Source organism: Ambystoma mexicanum, chromosome 11 (genome assembly GCF_040938575.1).
Source record: "Ambystoma mexicanum isolate Mex_15411 chromosome 11, UKY_AmexF1_1, whole genome shotgun sequence".
NCBI classification, from domain to species: Eukaryota; Metazoa; Chordata; class Amphibia; order Caudata; family Ambystomatidae; genus Ambystoma; species Ambystoma mexicanum.
Window position 1 is genome coordinate 1,179,925,915 of NC_090934.1, and position 15,202 is coordinate 1,179,941,116.

Here is a 15,202-nt window from a genome sequence, read left to right on the forward strand (position 1 = left end):
GATTGCATTCCACGCTTCCTATAACTGCCGGCCACGGATTTCTGGAACAGGGAGATGGAGTTGGAGCTTGCTCCACACACTCCCGTCCTCCAGCTAGGTCTGCAGTTGGTCCTGGAATGCTTGACTGCCCTTTTGGCAGGTGTACTACAGTGCTTAAATGAAAAACCGTCTTAGGACTGTGCTAGCTTTGTGGACTTGCAAATGGGCGCAGCGCGGCATTTTGTCTTTGGAAAAAATGCATAAAGAACCCAACGTCTTGTCCTTTTCACTGGGCCTAGTTGGAATGAAGTGACCTATTTGAAATGGGGGTCAGGTGGAAAGTTAGTGTGACATAGTGGGAGGCAGATGGAGGAGTGAGTGGGGGGAAGCGAGAGGTAAAAAGGCAGGCAGAGGAGTGAACACAGTTCTTCCTCCTCGCCCTCTGCCCAACCAACCACCTGCCTGCCCAAACGGCCCCGAACGGCCACGAACGGCCATTGTATATAGGCTTTGCTGGCAGAACTCTTTAGCCCTGTAATTTAGAGTGAGTCCTGTGCAGGAGTACAGGGAGATCAGGCCGGCCCATACACAGTCCTTTCAGCCTAAACAGGCTCCCCGGCACTAGTGCCCAACCTCTTGTGACCAAGAAGGCTCTAGCACACTGCCTGAACCTCCTGAAGGGTTGGACACAGTGCATGCTTTTATTTGCATAAACCAGCCCGCCTCCTGCCTTCCTATTTCCTGAGGTGTAGTTGCTCGTGTCTGTTAACAGGTGGCAGGCAGCACCGTTCTGCAGAAACATGAAAGACTCATGTGTGCTTGTGACAAGTAGCTGCTGTACATAGGGATTGAACCCTGCACGTCTGTGCCAGTAGTCGTTGTATGAGTGCTGCCCTGCCTGTGATTATTCTTTTGGGAGGAATTTGGAGACTTTAATGCAATAGGAGAGGATTTTAGGCGGGTGGTCTTTGAGACTTTCCAACATTGCCTCTAAGCCGCATCTGAGGGGTGCAAACGGCAGAGTCAGGATGGCCGAGTGGTCTAAGGCGCTGCGTTCAGGTCGCAGTCTCCGCTGGAGGCGTGGGTTCGAATCCCACCTCTGACATGTCTGTAACAGATTTTTTCTTTTCATTTGATTGTAACATTCCAGGCGTCCTATAACTGCTGGCCAAGGCTTTCTGGAACAGGGAGATGGAGTTGGAGCACGCACTGCAGGCCTCATGGTTGATTTCCAGTGCTTCCTGTATTTCCTCGCTTCTTTTTTGGGAAAGTGAACTCCAGTGAAAAACCATCTTTGGACTGGGCCGGCCTTGTGGACATGCAAACGGGCGCACCGCGACATTTTGCCTTTGGAAAAAATGCATAAAGAACCCAATGTGTTGTCCTTTTAACTGGGCCTAGTGGGAATGAAGTGACATTTTTAAAATGGATGGGGAGGGTGGTGGGTTAGGAGGGGTGGGTGGGATGCGCGAGAGTATATTCCTGGCAGACTGTGGAGACATTTTAGGAAATCCAAGAGGATTTAAGTGTGGTCAAAGACTTGCCAACATAGCCTCTAAGCCGATTCAGGCGAGCGCCTAAGGCAGAGTCAGGATGGCCGAGTGGTCTAAGGCGCTGCGTTCAGGTCGCAGTCTCCTCTGGAGGCGTGGGTTCGAATCCCACTTCTGACATGCCTGAAATGGGTTTTTACTTTTCATGTGATTGCATTCCACGCTTCCTATAACTGCCGGCCACGGATTTCTGGAACAGGGAGATGGAGTTGGAGCTTGCTCCACACACTCCCGTCCTCCAGCTAGGTCTGCAGTTGGTCCTGGAATGCTTGACTGCCCTTTTGGCAGGTGTACTACAGTGCTTAAATGAAAAACCGTCTTAGGACTGTGCTAGCTTTGTGGACTTGCAAATGGGCGCAGCGCGGCATTTTGTCTTTGGAAAAAATGCATAAAGAACCCAACGTCTTGTCCTTTTCACTGGGCCTAGTTGGAATGAAGTGACCTATTTGAAATGGGGGTCAGGTGGAAAGTTAGTGTGACATAGTGGGAGGCAGATGGAGGAGTGAGTGGGGGGAAGCGAGAGGTAAAAAGGCAGGCAGAGGAGTGAACACAGTTCTTCCTCCTCGCCCTCTGCCCAACCAACCACCTGCCTGCCCAAACGGCCCCGAACGGCCACGAACGGCCATTGTATATAGGCTTTGCTGGCAGAACTCTTTAGCCCTGTAATTTAGAGTGAGTCCTGTGCAGGAGTACAGGGAGATCAGGCCGGCCCATACACAGTCCTTTCAGCCTAAACAGGCTCCCCGGCACTAGTGCCCAACCTCTTGTGACCAAGAAGGCTCTAGCACACTGCCTGAACCTCCTGAAGGGTTGGACACAGTGCATGCTTTTATTTGCATAAACCAGCCCGCCTCCTGCCTTCCTATTTCCTGAGGTGTAGTTGCTCGTGTCTGTTAACAGGTGGCAGGCAGCACCGTTCTGCAGAAACATGAAAGACTCATGTGTGCTTGTGACAAGTAGCTGCTGTACATAGGGATTGAACCCTGCACGTCTGTGCCAGTAGTCGTTGTATGAGTGCTGCCCTGCCTGTGATTATTCTTTTGGGAGGAATTTGGAGACTTTAATGCAATAGGAGAGGATTTTAGGCGGGTGGTCTTTGAGACTTTCCAACATTGCCTCTAAGCCGCATCTGAGGGGTGCAAACGGCAGAGTCAGGATGGCCGAGTGGTCTAAGGCGCTGCGTTCAGGTCGCAGTGGGTTCGAATCCCACCTCTGACATGTCTGTAACAGATTTTTTCTTTTCATTTGATTGTAACATTCCAGGCGTCCTATAACTGCTGGCCAAGGCTTTCTGGAACAGGGAGATGGAGTTGGAGCACGCACTGCAGGCCTCATGGTTGATTTCCAGTGCTTCCTGTATTTCCTCGCTTCTTTTTTGGGAAAGTGAACTCCAGTGAAAAACCATCTTTGGACTGGGCCGGCCTTGTGGACATGCAAACGGGCGCACCGCGACATTTTGCCTTTGGAAAAAATGCATAAAGAACCCAATGTGTTGTCCTTTTAACTGGGCCTAGTGGGAATGAAGTGACATTTTTAAAATGGATGGGGAGGGTGGTGGGTTAGGAGGGGTGGGTGGGATGCGCGAGAGTATATTCCTGGCAGACTGTGGAGACATTTTAGGAAATCCAAGAGGATTTAAGTGTGGTCAAAGACTTGCCAACATAGCCTCTAAGCCGATTCAGGCGAGCGCCTAAGGCAGAGTCAGGATGGCCGAGTGGTCTAAGGCGCTGCGTTCAGGTCGCAGTCTCCTCTGGAGGCGTGGGTTCGAATCCCACTTCTGACATGCCTGAAATGGGTTTTTACTTTTCATGTGATTGCATTCCACGCTTCCTATAACTGCCGGCCACGGATTTCTGGAACAGGGAGATGGAGTTGGAGCTTGCTCCACACACTCCCGTCCTCCAGCTAGGTCTGCAGTTGGTCCTGGAATGCTTGACTGCCCTTTTGGCAGGTGTACTACAGTGCTTAAATGAAAAACCGTCTTAGGACTGTGCTAGCTTTGTGGACTTGCAAATGGGCGCAGCGCGGCATTTTGTCTTTGGAAAAAATGCATAAAGAACCCAACGTCTTGTCCTTTTCACTGGGCCTAGTTGGAATGAAGTGACCTATTTGAAATGGGGGTCAGGTGGAAAGTTAGTGTGACATAGTGGGAGGCAGATGGAGGAGTGAGTGGGGGGAAGCGAGAGGTAAAAAGGCAGGCAGAGGAGTGAACACAGTTCTTCCTCCTCGCCCTCTGCCCAACCAACCACCTGCCTGCCCAAACGGCCCCGAACGGCCACGAACGGCCATTGTATATAGGCTTTGCTGGCAGAACTCTTTAGCCCTGTAATTTAGAGTGAGTCCTGTGCAGGAGTACAGGGAGATCAGGCCGGCCCATACACAGTCCTTTCAGCCTAAACAGGCTCCCCGGCACTAGTGCCCAACCTCTTGTGACCAAGAAGGCTCTAGCACACTGCCTGAACCTCCTGAAGGGTTGGACACAGTGCATGCTTTTATTTGCATAAACCAGCCCGCCTCCTGCCTTCCTATTTCCTGAGGTGTAGTTGCTCGTGTCTGTTAACAGGTGGCAGGCAGCACCGTTCTGCAGAAACATGAAAGACTCATGTGTGCTTGTGACAAGTAGCTGCTGTACATAGGGATTGAACCCTGCACGTCTGTGCCAGTAGTCGTTGTATGAGTGCTGCCCTGCCTGTGATTATTCTTTTGGGAGGAATTTGGAGACTTTAATGCAATAGGAGAGGATTTTAGGCGGGTGGTCTTTGAGACTTTCCAACATTGCCTCTAAGCCGCATCTGAGGGGTGCAAACGGCAGAGTCAGGATGGCCGAGTGGTCTAAGGCGCTGCGTTCAGGTCGCAGTGGGTTCGAATCCCACCTCTGACATGTCTGTAACAGATTTTTTCTTTTCATTTGATTGTAACATTCCAGGCGTCCTATAACTGCTGGCCAAGGCTTTCTGGAACAGGGAGATGGAGTTGGAGCACGCACTGCAGGCCTCATGGTTGATTTCCAGTGCTTCCTGTATTTCCTCGCTTCTTTTTTGGGAAAGTGAACTCCAGTGAAAAACCATCTTTGGACTGGGCCGGCCTTGTGGACATGCAAACGGGCGCACCGCGACATTTTGCCTTTGGAAAAAATGCATAAAGAACCCAATGTGTTGTCCTTTTAACTGGGCCTAGTGGGAATGAAGTGACATTTTTAAAATGGATGGGGAGGGTGGTGGGTTAGGAGGGGTGGGTGGGATGCGCGAGAGTATATTCCTGGCAGACTGTGGAGACATTTTAGGAAATCCAAGAGGATTTAAGTGTGGTCAAAGACTTGCCAACATAGCCTCTAAGCCGATTCAGGCGAGCGCCTAAGGCAGAGTCAGGATGGCCGAGTGGTCTAAGGCGCTGCGTTCAGGTCGCAGTCTCCTCTGGAGGCGTGGGTTCGAATCCCACTTCTGACATGCCTGAAATGGGTTTTTACTTTTCATGTGATTGCATTCCACGCTTCCTATAACTGCCGGCCACGGATTTCTGGAACAGGGAGATGGAGTTGGAGCTTGCTCCACACACTCCCGTCCTCCAGCTAGGTCTGCAGTTGGTCCTGGAATGCTTGACTGCCCTTTTGGCAGGTGTACTACAGTGCTTAAATGAAAAACCGTCTTAGGACTGTGCTAGCTTTGTGGACTTGCAAATGGGCGCAGCGCGGCATTTTGTCTTTGGAAAAAATGCATAAAGAACCCAACGTCTTGTCCTTTTCACTGGGCCTAGTTGGAATGAAGTGACCTATTTGAAATGGGGGTCAGGTGGAAAGTTAGTGTGACATAGTGGGAGGCAGATGGAGGAGTGAGTGGGGGGAAGCGAGAGGTAAAAAGGCAGGCAGAGGAGTGAACACAGTTCTTCCTCCTCGCCCTCTGCCCAACCAACCACCTGCCTGCCCAAACGGCCCCGAACGGCCACGAACGGCCATTGTATATAGGCTTTGCTGGCAGAACTCTTTAGCCCTGTAATTTAGAGTGAGTCCTGTGCAGGAGTACAGGGAGATCAGGCCGGCCCATACACAGTCCTTTCAGCCTAAACAGGCTCCCCGGCACTAGTGCCCAACCTCTTGTGACCAAGAAGGCTCTAGCACACTGCCTGAACCTCCTGAAGGGTTGGACACAGTGCATGCTTTTATTTGCATAAACCAGCCCGCCTCCTGCCTTCCTATTTCCTGAGGTGTAGTTGCTCGTGTCTGTTAACAGGTGGCAGGCAGCACCGTTCTGCAGAAACATGAAAGACTCATGTGTGCTTGTGACAAGTAGCTGCTGTACATAGGGATTGAACCCTGCACGTCTGTGCCAGTAGTCGTTGTATGAGTGCTGCCCTGCCTGTGATTATTCTTTTGGGAGGAATTTGGAGACTTTAATGCAATAGGAGAGGATTTTAGGCGGGTGGTCTTTGAGACTTTCCAACATTGCCTCTAAGCCGCATCTGAGGGGTGCAAACGGCAGAGTCAGGATGGCCGAGTGGTCTAAGGCGCTGCGTTCAGGTCGCAGTCTCCGCTGGAGGCGTGGGTTCGAATCCCACCTCTGACATGTCTGTAACAGATTTTTTCTTTTCATTTGATTGTAACATTCCAGGCGTCCTATAACTGCTGGCCAAGGCTTTCTGGAACAGGGAGATGGAGTTGGAGCACGCACTGCAGGCCTCATGGTTGATTTCCAGTGCTTCCTGTATTTCCTCGCTTCTTTTTTGGGAAAGTGAACTCCAGTGAAAAACCATCTTTGGACTGGGCCGGCCTTGTGGACATGCAAACGGGCGCACCGCGACATTTTGCCTTTGGAAAAAATGCATAAAGAACCCAATGTGTTGTCCTTTTAACTGAGCCTAGTGGGAATGAAGTGACATTTTTAAAATGGATGGGGAGGGTGGTGGGTTAGGAGGGGTGGGTGGGATGCGCGAGAGTATATTCCTGGCAGACTGTGGAGACATTTTAGGAAATCCAAGAGGATTTAAGTGTGGTCAAAGACTTGCCAACATAGCCTCTAAGCCGATTCAGGCGAGCGCCTAAGGCAGAGTCAGGATGGCCGAGTGGTCTAAGGCGCTGCGTTCAGGTCGCAGTCTCCTCTGGAGGCGTGGGTTCGAATCCCACTTCTGACATGCCTGAAATGGGTTTTTACTTTTCATGTGATTGCATTCCACGCTTCCTATAACTGCCGGCCACGGATTTCTGGAACAGGGAGATGGAGTTGGAGCTTGCTCCACACACTCCCGTCCTCCAGCTAGGTCTGCAGTTGGTCCTGGAATGCTTGACTGCCCTTTTGGCAGGTGTACTACAGTGCTTAAATGAAAAACCGTCTTAGGACTGTGCTAGCTTTGTGGACTTGCAAATGGGCGCAGCGCGGCATTTTGTCTTTGGAAAAAATGCATAAAGAACCCAACGTCTTGTCCTTTTCACTGGGCCTAGTTGGAATGAAGTGACCTATTTGAAATGGGGGTCAGGTGGAAAGTTAGTGTGACATAGTGGGAGGCAGATGGAGGAGTGAGTGGGGGGAAGCGAGAGGTAAAAAGGCAGGCAGAGGAGTGAACACAGTTCTTCCTCCTCGCCCTCTGCCCAACCAACCACCTGCCTGCCCAAACGGCCCCGAACGGCCACGAACGGCCATTGTATATAGGCTTTGCTGGCAGAACTCTTTAGCCCTGCAATTTAGAGTGAGTCCTGTGCAGGAGTACAGGGAGATCAGGCCGGCCCATACACAGTCCTTTCAGCCTAAACAGGCTCCCCGGCACTAGTGCCCAACCTCTTGTGACCAAGAAGGCTCTAGCACACTGCCTGAACCTCCTGAAGGGTTGGACACAGTGCATGCTTTTATTTGCATAAACCAGCCCGCCTCCTGCTTTCCTATTTCCTGAGGTGTAGTTGCTCGTGTCTGTTAACAGGTGGCAGGCAGCACCGTTCTGCAGAAACATGAAAGACTCATGTGTGCTTGTGACAAGTAGCTGCTGTACATAGGGATTGAACCCTGCACGTCTGTGCCAGTAGTCGTTGTATGAGTGCTGCCCTGCCTGTGATTATTCTTTTGGGAGGAATTTGGAGACTTTAATGCAATAGGAGAGGATTTTAGGCGGGTGGTCTTTGAGACTTTCCAACATTGCCTCTAAGCCGCATCTGAGGGGTGCAAACGGCAGAGTCAGGATGGCCGAGTGGTCTAAGGCGCTGCGTTCAGGTCGCAGTCTCCGCTGGAGGCGTGGGTTCGAATCCCACCTCTGACATGTCTGTAACAGATTTTTTCTTTTCATTTGATTGTAACATTCCAGGCGTCCTATAACTGCTGGCCAAGGCTTTCTGGAACAGGGAGATGGAGTTGGAGCACGCACTGCAGGCCTCATGGTTGATTTCCAGTGCTTCCTGTATTTCCTCGCTTCTTTTTTGGGAAAGTGAACTCCAGTGAAAAACCATCTTTGGACTGGGCCGGCCTTGTGGACATGCAAACGGGCGCACCGCGACATTTTGCCTTTGGAAAAAATGCATAAAGAACCCAATGTGTTGTCCTTTTAACTGGGCCTAGTGGGAATGAAGTGACATTTTTAAAATGGATGGGGAGGGTGGTGGGTTAGGAGGGGTGGGTGGGATGCGCGAGAGTATATTCCTGGCAGACTGTGGAGACATTTTAGGAAATCCAAGAGGATTTAAGTGTGGTCAAAGACTTGCCAACATAGCCTCTAAGCCGATTCAGGCGAGCGCCTAAGGCAGAGTCAGGATGGCCGAGTGGTCTAAGGCGCTGCGTTCAGGTCGCAGTCTCCTCTGGAGGCGTGGGTTCGAATCCCACTTCTGACATGCCTGAAATGGGTTTTTACTTTTCATGTGATTGCATTCCACGCTTCCTATAACTGCCGGCCACGGATTTCTGGAACAGGGAGATGGAGTTGGAGCTTGCTCCACACACTCCCGTCCTCCAGCTAGGTCTGCAGTTGGTCCTGGAATGCTTGACTGCCCTTTTGGCAGGTGTACTACAGTGCTTAAATGAAAAACCGTCTTAGGACTGTGCTAGCTTTGTGGACTTGCAAATGGGCGCAGCGCGGCATTTTGTCTTTGGAAAAAATGCATAAAGAACCCAACGTCTTGTCCTTTTCACTGGGCCTAGTTGGAATGAAGTGACCTATTTGAAATGGGGGTCAGGTGGAAAGTTAGTGTGACATAGTGGGAGGCAGATGGAGGAGTGAGTGGGGGGAAGCGAGAGGTAAAAAGGCAGGCAGAGGAGTGAACACAGTTCTTCCTCCTCGCCCTCTGCCCAACCAACCACCTGCCTGCCCAAACGGCCCCGAACGGCCACGAACGGCCATTGTATATAGGCTTTGCTGGCAGAACTCTTTAGCCCTGTAATTTAGAGTGAGTCCTGTGCAGGAGTACAGGGAGATCAGGCCGGCCCATACACAGTCCTTTCAGCCTAAACAGGCTCCCCGGCACTAGTGCCCAACCTCTTGTGACCAAGAAGGCTCTAGCACACTGCCTGAACCTCCTGAAGGGTTGGACACAGTGCATGCTTTTATTTGCATAAACCAGCCCGCCTCCTGCCTTCCTATTTCCTGAGGTGTAGTTGCTCGTGTCTGTTAACAGGTGGCAGGCAGCACCGTTCTGCAGAAACATGAAAGACTCATGTGTGCTTGTGACAAGTAGCTGCTGTACATAGGGATTGAACCCTGCACGTCTGTGCCAGTAGTCGTTGTATGAGTGCTGCCCTGCCTGTGATTATTCTTTTGGGAGGAATTTGGAGACTTTAATGCAATAGGAGAGGATTTTAGGCGGGTGGTCTTTGAGACTTTCCAACATTGCCTCTAAGCCGCATCTGAGGGGTGCAAACGGCAGAGTCAGGATGGCCGAGTGGTCTAAGGCGCTGCGTTCAGGTCGCAGTGGGTTCGAATCCCACCTCTGACATGTCTGTAACAGATTTTTTCTTTTCATTTGATTGTAACATTCCAGGCGTCCTATAACTGCTGGCCAAGGCTTTCTGGAACAGGGAGATGGAGTTGGAGCACGCACTGCAGGCCTCATGGTTGATTTCCAGTGCTTCCTGTATTTCCTCGCTTCTTTTTTGGGAAAGTGAACTCCAGTGAAAAACCATCTTTGGACTGGGCCGGCCTTGTGGACATGCAAACGGGCGCACCGCGACATTTTGCCTTTGGAAAAAATGCATAAAGAACCCAATGTGTTGTCCTTTTAACTGGGCCTAGTGGGAATGAAGTGACATTTTTAAAATGGATGGGGAGGGTGGTGGGTTAGGAGGGGTGGGTGGGATGCGCGAGAGTATATTCCTGGCAGACTGTGGAGACATTTTAGGAAATCCAAGAGGATTTAAGTGTGGTCAAAGACTTGCCAACATAGCCTCTAAGCCGATTCAGGCGAGCGCCTAAGGCAGAGTCAGGATGGCCGAGTGGTCTAAGGCGCTGCGTTCAGGTCGCAGTCTCCTCTGGAGGCGTGGGTTCGAATCCCACTTCTGACATGCCTGAAATGGGTTTTTACTTTTCATGTGATTGCATTCCACGCTTCCTATAACTGCCGGCCACGGATTTCTGGAACAGGGAGATGGAGTTGGAGCTTGCTCCACACACTCCCGTCCTCCAGCTAGGTCTGCAGTTGGTCCTGGAATGCTTGACTGCCCTTTTGGCAGGTGTACTACAGTGCTTAAATGAAAAACCGTCTTAGGACTGTGCTAGCTTTGTGGACTTGCAAATGGGCGCAGCGCGGCATTTTGTCTTTGGAAAAAATGCATAAAGAACCCAACGTCTTGTCCTTTTCACTGGGCCTAGTTGGAATGAAGTGACCTATTTGAAATGGGGGTCAGGTGGAAAGTTAGTGTGACATAGTGGGAGGCAGATGGAGGAGTGAGTGGGGGGAAGCGAGAGGTAAAAAGGCAGGCAGAGGAGTGAACACAGTTCTTCCTCCTCGCCCTCTGCCCAACCAACCACCTGCCTGCCCAAACGGCCCCGAACGGCCACGAACGGCCATTGTATATAGGCTTTGCTGGCAGAACTCTTTAGCCCTGTAATTTAGAGTGAGTCCTGTGCAGGAGTACAGGGAGATCAGGCCGGCCCATACACAGTCCTTTCAGCCTAAACAGGCTCCCCGGCACTAGTGCCCAACCTCTTGTGACCAAGAAGGCTCTAGCACACTGCCTGAACCTCCTGAAGGGTTGGACACAGTGCATGCTTTTATTTGCATAAACCAGCCCGCCTCCTGCCTTCCTATTTCCTGAGGTGTAGTTGCTCGTGTCTGTTAACAGGTGGCAGGCAGCACCGTTCTGCAGAAACATGAAAGACTCATGTGTGCTTGTGACAAGTAGCTGCTGTACATAGGGATTGAACCCTGCACGTCTGTGCCAGTAGTCGTTGTATGAGTGCTGCCCTGCCTGTGATTATTCTTTTGGGAGGAATTTGGAGACTTTAATGCAATAGGAGAGGATTTTAGGCGGGTGGTCTTTGAGACTTTCCAACATTGCCTCTAAGCCGCATCTGAGGGGTGCAAACGGCAGAGTCAGGATGGCCGAGTGGTCTAAGGCGCTGCGTTCAGGTCGCAGTCTCCGCTGGAGGCGTGGGTTCGAATCCCACCTCTGACATGTCTGTAACAGATTTTTTCTTTTCATTTGATTGTAACATTCCAGGCGTCCTATAACTGCTGGCCAAGGCTTTCTGGAACAGGGAGATGGAGTTGGAGCACGCACTGCAGGCCTCATGGTTGATTTCCAGTGCTTCCTGTATTTCCTCGCTTCTTTTTTGGGAAAGTGAACTCCAGTGAAAAACCATCTTTGGACTGGGCCGGCCTTGTGGACATGCAAACGGGCGCACCGCGACATTTTGCCTTTGGAAAAAATGCATAAAGAACCCAATGTGTTGTCCTTTTAACTGGGCCTAGTGGGAATGAAGTGACATTTTTAAAATGGATGGGGAGGGTGGTGGGTTAGGAGGGGTGGGTGGGATGCGCGAGAGTATATTCCTGGCAGACTGTGGAGACATTTTAGGAAATCCAAGAGGATTTAAGTGTGGTCAAAGACTTGCCAACATAGCCTCTAAGCCGATTCAGGCGAGCGCCTAAGGCAGAGTCAGGATGGCCGAGTGGTCTAAGGCGCTGCGTTCAGGTCGCAGTCTCCTCTGGAGGCGTGGGTTCGAATCCCACTTCTGACATGCCTGAAATGGGTTTTTACTTTTCATGTGATTGCATTCCACGCTTCCTATAACTGCCGGCCACGGATTTCTGGAACAGGGAGATGGAGTTGGAGCTTGCTCCACACACTCCCGTCCTCCAGCTAGGTCTGCAGTTGGTCCTGGAATGCTTGACTGCCCTTTTGGCAGGTGTACTACAGTGCTTAAATGAAAAACCGTCTTAGGACTGTGCTAGCTTTGTGGACTTGCAAATGGGCGCAGCGCGGCATTTTGTCTTTGGAAAAAATGCATAAAGAACCCAACGTCTTGTCCTTTTCACTGGGCCTAGTTGGAATGAAGTGACCTATTTGAAATGGGGGTCAGGTGGAAAGTTAGTGTGACATAGTGGGAGGCAGATGGAGGAGTGAGTGGGGGGAAGCGAGAGGTAAAAAGGCAGGCAGAGGAGTGAACACAGTTCTTCCTCCTCGCCCTCTGCCCAACCAACCACCTGCCTGCCCAAACGGCCCCGAACGGCCACGAACGGCCATTGTATATAGGCTTTGCTGGCAGAACTCTTTAGCCCTGTAATTTAGAGTGAGTCCTGTGCAGGAGTACAGGGAGATCAGGCCGGCCCATACACAGTCCTTTCAGCCTAAACAGGCTCCCCGGCACTAGTGCCCAACCTCTTGTGACCAAGAAGGCTCTAGCACACTGCCTGAACCTCCTGAAGGGTTGGACACAGTGCATGCTTTTATTTGCATAAACCAGCCCGCCTCCTGCCTTCCTATTTCCTGAGGTGTAGTTGCTCGTGTCTGTTAACAGGTGGCAGGCAGCACCGTTCTGCAGAAACATGAAAGACTCATGTGTGCTTGTGACAAGTAGCTGCTGTACATAGGGATTGAACCCTGCACGTCTGTGCCAGTAGTCGTTGTATGAGTGCTGCCCTGCCTGTGATTATTCTTTTGGGAGGAATTTGGAGACTTTAATGCAATAGGAGAGGATTTTAGGCGGGTGGTCTTTGAGACTTTCCAACATTGCCTCTAAGCCGCATCTGAGGGGTGCAAACGGCAGAGTCAGGATGGCCGAGTGGTCTAAGGCGCTGCGTTCAGGTCGCAGTCTCCGCTGGAGGCGTGGGTTCGAATCCCACCTCTGACATGTCTGTAACAGATTTTTTCTTTTCATTTGATTGTAACATTCCAGGCGTCCTATAACTGCTGGCCAAGGCTTTCTGGAACAGGGAGATGGAGTTGGAGCACGCACTGCAGGCCTCATGGTTGATTTCCAGTGCTTCCTGTATTTCCTCGCTTCTTTTTTGGGAAAGTGAACTCCAGTGAAAAACCATCTTTGGACTGGGCCGGCCTTGTGGACATGCAAACGGGCGCACCGCGACATTTTGCCTTTGGAAAAAATGCATAAAGAACCCAATGTGTTGTCCTTTTAACTGGGCCTAGTGGGAATGAAGTGACATTTTTAAAATGGATGGGGAGGGTGGTGGGTTAGGAGGGGTGGGTGGGATGCGCGAGAGTATATTCCTGGCAGACTGTGGAGACATTTTAGGAAATCCAAGAGGATTTAAGTGTGGTCAAAGACTTGCCAACATAGCCTCTAAGCCGATTCAGGCGAGCGCCTAAGGCAGAGTCAGGATGGCCGAGTGGTCTAAGGCGCTGCGTTCAGGTCGCAGTCTCCTCTGGAGGCGTGGGTTCGAATCCCACTTCTGACATGCCTGAAATGGGTTTTTACTTTTCATGTGATTGCATTCCACGCTTCCTATAACTGCCGGCCACGGATTTCTGGAACAGGGAGATGGAGTTGGAGCTTGCTCCACACACTCCCGTCCTCCAGCTAGGTCTGCAGTTGGTCCTGGAATGCTTGACTGCCCTTTTGGCAGGTGTACTACAGTGCTTAAATGAAAAACCGTCTTAGGACTGTGCTAGCTTTGTGGACTTGCAAATGGGCGCAGCGCGGCATTTTGTCTTTGGAAAAAATGCATAAAGAACCCAACGTCTTGTCCTTTTCACTGGGCCTAGTTGGAATGAAGTGACCTATTTGAAATGGGGGTCAGGTGGAAAGTTAGTGTGACATAGTGGGAGGCAGATGGAGGAGTGAGTGGGGGGAAGCGAGAGGTAAAAAGGCAGGCAGAGGAGTGAACACAGTTCTTCCTCCTCGCCCTCTGCCCAACCAACCACCTGCCTGCCCAAACGGCCCCGAACGGCCACGAACGGCCATTGTATATAGGCTTTGCTGGCAGAACTCTTTAGCCCTGCAATTTAGAGTGAGTCCTGTGCAGGAGTACAGGGAGATCAGGCCGGCCCATACACAGTCCTTTCAGCCTAAACAGGCTCCCCGGCACTAGTGCCCAACCTCTTGTGACCAAGAAGGCTCTAGCACACTGCCTGAACCTCCTGAAGGGTTGGACACAGTGCATGCTTTTATTTGCATAAACCAGCCCGCCTCCTGCCTTCCTATTTCCTGAGGTGTAGTTGCTCGTGTCTGTTAACAGGTGGCAGGCAGCACCGTTCTGCAGAAACATGAAAGACTCATGTGTGCTTGTGACAAGTAGCTGCTGTACATAGGGATTGAACCCTGCACGTCTGTGCCAGTAGTCGTTGTATGAGTGCTGCCCTGCCTGTGATTATTCTTTTGGGAGGAATTTGGAGACTTTAATGCAATAGGAGAGGATTTTAGGCGGGTGGTCTTTGAGACTTTCCAACATTGCCTCTAAGCCGCATCTGAGGGGTGCAAACGGCAGAGTCAGGATGGCCGAGTGGTCTAAGGCGCTGCGTTCAGGTCGCAGTCTCCGCTGGAGGCGTGGGTTCGAATCCCACCTCTGACATGTCTGTAACAGATTTTTTCTTTTCATTTGATTGTAACATTCCAGGCGTCCTATAACTGCTGGCCAAGGCTTTCTGGAACAGGGAGATGGAGTTGGAGCACGCACTGCAGGCCTCATGGTTGATTTCCAGTGCTTCCTGTATTTCCTCGCTTCTTTTTTGGGAAAGTGAACTCCAGTGAAAAACCATCTTTGGACTGGGCCGGCCTTGTGGACATGCAAACGGGCGCACCGCGACATTTTGCCTTTGGAAAAAATGCATAAAGAACCCAATGTGTTGTCCTTTTAACTGGGCCTAGTGGGAATGAAGTGACATTTTTAAAATGGATGGGGAGGGTGGTGGGTTAGGAGGGGTGGGTGGGATGCGCGAGAGTATATTCCTGGCAGACTGTGGAGACATTTTAGGAAATCCAAGAGGATTTAAGTGTGGTCAAAGACTTGCCAACATAGCCTCTAAGCCGATTCAGGCGAGCGCCTAAGGCAGAGTCAGGATGGCCGAGTGGTCTAAGGCGCTGCGTTCAGGTCGCAGTCTCCTCTGGAGGCGTGGGTTCGAATCCCACTTCTGACATGCCTGAAATGGGTTTTTACTTTTCATGTGATTGCATTCCACGCTTCCTATAACTGCCGGCCACGGATTTCTGGAACAGGGAGATGGAGTTGGAGCTTGCTCCACACACTCCCGTCCTCCAGCTAGGTCTGCAGTTGGTCCTGGAATGCTTGACTGCCCTTTTGGCAGGTGTAC

At 51.1% G+C, this 15,202-nt stretch overlaps 15 non-coding genes across 15 annotated transcripts; all 15 read left to right on the plus strand.

Annotated features, from left to right (window-relative positions):
- The first annotated feature begins 1,001 nt into the window (after nucleotides 1-1,001).
- TRNAL-CAG (transfer RNA leucine (anticodon CAG)) lies at nucleotides 1,002-1,084 on the plus strand. Its single transcript has one exon. It is a non-coding gene; the product is annotated as a tRNA-Leu (tRNA).
- A 482-nt stretch (nucleotides 1,085-1,566) lies between these two features.
- On the plus strand, nucleotides 1,567-1,649 carry TRNAL-CAG (transfer RNA leucine (anticodon CAG)). Its single transcript has one exon. It is a non-coding gene; the product is annotated as a tRNA-Leu (tRNA).
- A 1,580-nt stretch (nucleotides 1,650-3,229) lies between these two features.
- On the plus strand, nucleotides 3,230-3,312 carry TRNAL-CAG (transfer RNA leucine (anticodon CAG)). The gene has a single exon. It is a non-coding gene; the product is annotated as a tRNA-Leu (tRNA).
- A 1,580-nt stretch (nucleotides 3,313-4,892) lies between these two features.
- TRNAL-CAG (transfer RNA leucine (anticodon CAG)) lies at nucleotides 4,893-4,975 on the plus strand. The gene has a single exon. It is a non-coding gene; the product is annotated as a tRNA-Leu (tRNA).
- Nucleotides 4,976-6,005: 1,030 nt separating this feature from the next.
- Nucleotides 6,006-6,088, plus strand: TRNAL-CAG (transfer RNA leucine (anticodon CAG)). Its single transcript has one exon. It is a non-coding gene; the product is annotated as a tRNA-Leu (tRNA).
- Nucleotides 6,089-6,570: 482 nt separating this feature from the next.
- Nucleotides 6,571-6,653, plus strand: TRNAL-CAG (transfer RNA leucine (anticodon CAG)). The gene has a single exon. It is a non-coding gene; the product is annotated as a tRNA-Leu (tRNA).
- A 1,030-nt stretch (nucleotides 6,654-7,683) lies between these two features.
- On the plus strand, nucleotides 7,684-7,766 carry TRNAL-CAG (transfer RNA leucine (anticodon CAG)). Its single transcript has one exon. It is a non-coding gene; the product is annotated as a tRNA-Leu (tRNA).
- Nucleotides 7,767-8,248: 482 nt separating this feature from the next.
- Nucleotides 8,249-8,331, plus strand: TRNAL-CAG (transfer RNA leucine (anticodon CAG)). The gene has a single exon. It is a non-coding gene; the product is annotated as a tRNA-Leu (tRNA).
- Nucleotides 8,332-9,911: 1,580 nt separating this feature from the next.
- TRNAL-CAG (transfer RNA leucine (anticodon CAG)) lies at nucleotides 9,912-9,994 on the plus strand. The gene has a single exon. It is a non-coding gene; the product is annotated as a tRNA-Leu (tRNA).
- A 1,030-nt stretch (nucleotides 9,995-11,024) lies between these two features.
- On the plus strand, nucleotides 11,025-11,107 carry TRNAL-CAG (transfer RNA leucine (anticodon CAG)). The gene has a single exon. It is a non-coding gene; the product is annotated as a tRNA-Leu (tRNA).
- Nucleotides 11,108-11,589: 482 nt separating this feature from the next.
- TRNAL-CAG (transfer RNA leucine (anticodon CAG)) lies at nucleotides 11,590-11,672 on the plus strand. Its single transcript has one exon. It is a non-coding gene; the product is annotated as a tRNA-Leu (tRNA).
- A 1,030-nt stretch (nucleotides 11,673-12,702) lies between these two features.
- TRNAL-CAG (transfer RNA leucine (anticodon CAG)) lies at nucleotides 12,703-12,785 on the plus strand. Its single transcript has one exon. It is a non-coding gene; the product is annotated as a tRNA-Leu (tRNA).
- Nucleotides 12,786-13,267: 482 nt separating this feature from the next.
- On the plus strand, nucleotides 13,268-13,350 carry TRNAL-CAG (transfer RNA leucine (anticodon CAG)). The gene has a single exon. It is a non-coding gene; the product is annotated as a tRNA-Leu (tRNA).
- Nucleotides 13,351-14,380: 1,030 nt separating this feature from the next.
- On the plus strand, nucleotides 14,381-14,463 carry TRNAL-CAG (transfer RNA leucine (anticodon CAG)). The gene has a single exon. It is a non-coding gene; the product is annotated as a tRNA-Leu (tRNA).
- Nucleotides 14,464-14,945: 482 nt separating this feature from the next.
- On the plus strand, nucleotides 14,946-15,028 carry TRNAL-CAG (transfer RNA leucine (anticodon CAG)). The gene has a single exon. It is a non-coding gene; the product is annotated as a tRNA-Leu (tRNA).
- Nucleotides 15,029-15,202: the final 174 nt, after the last annotated feature.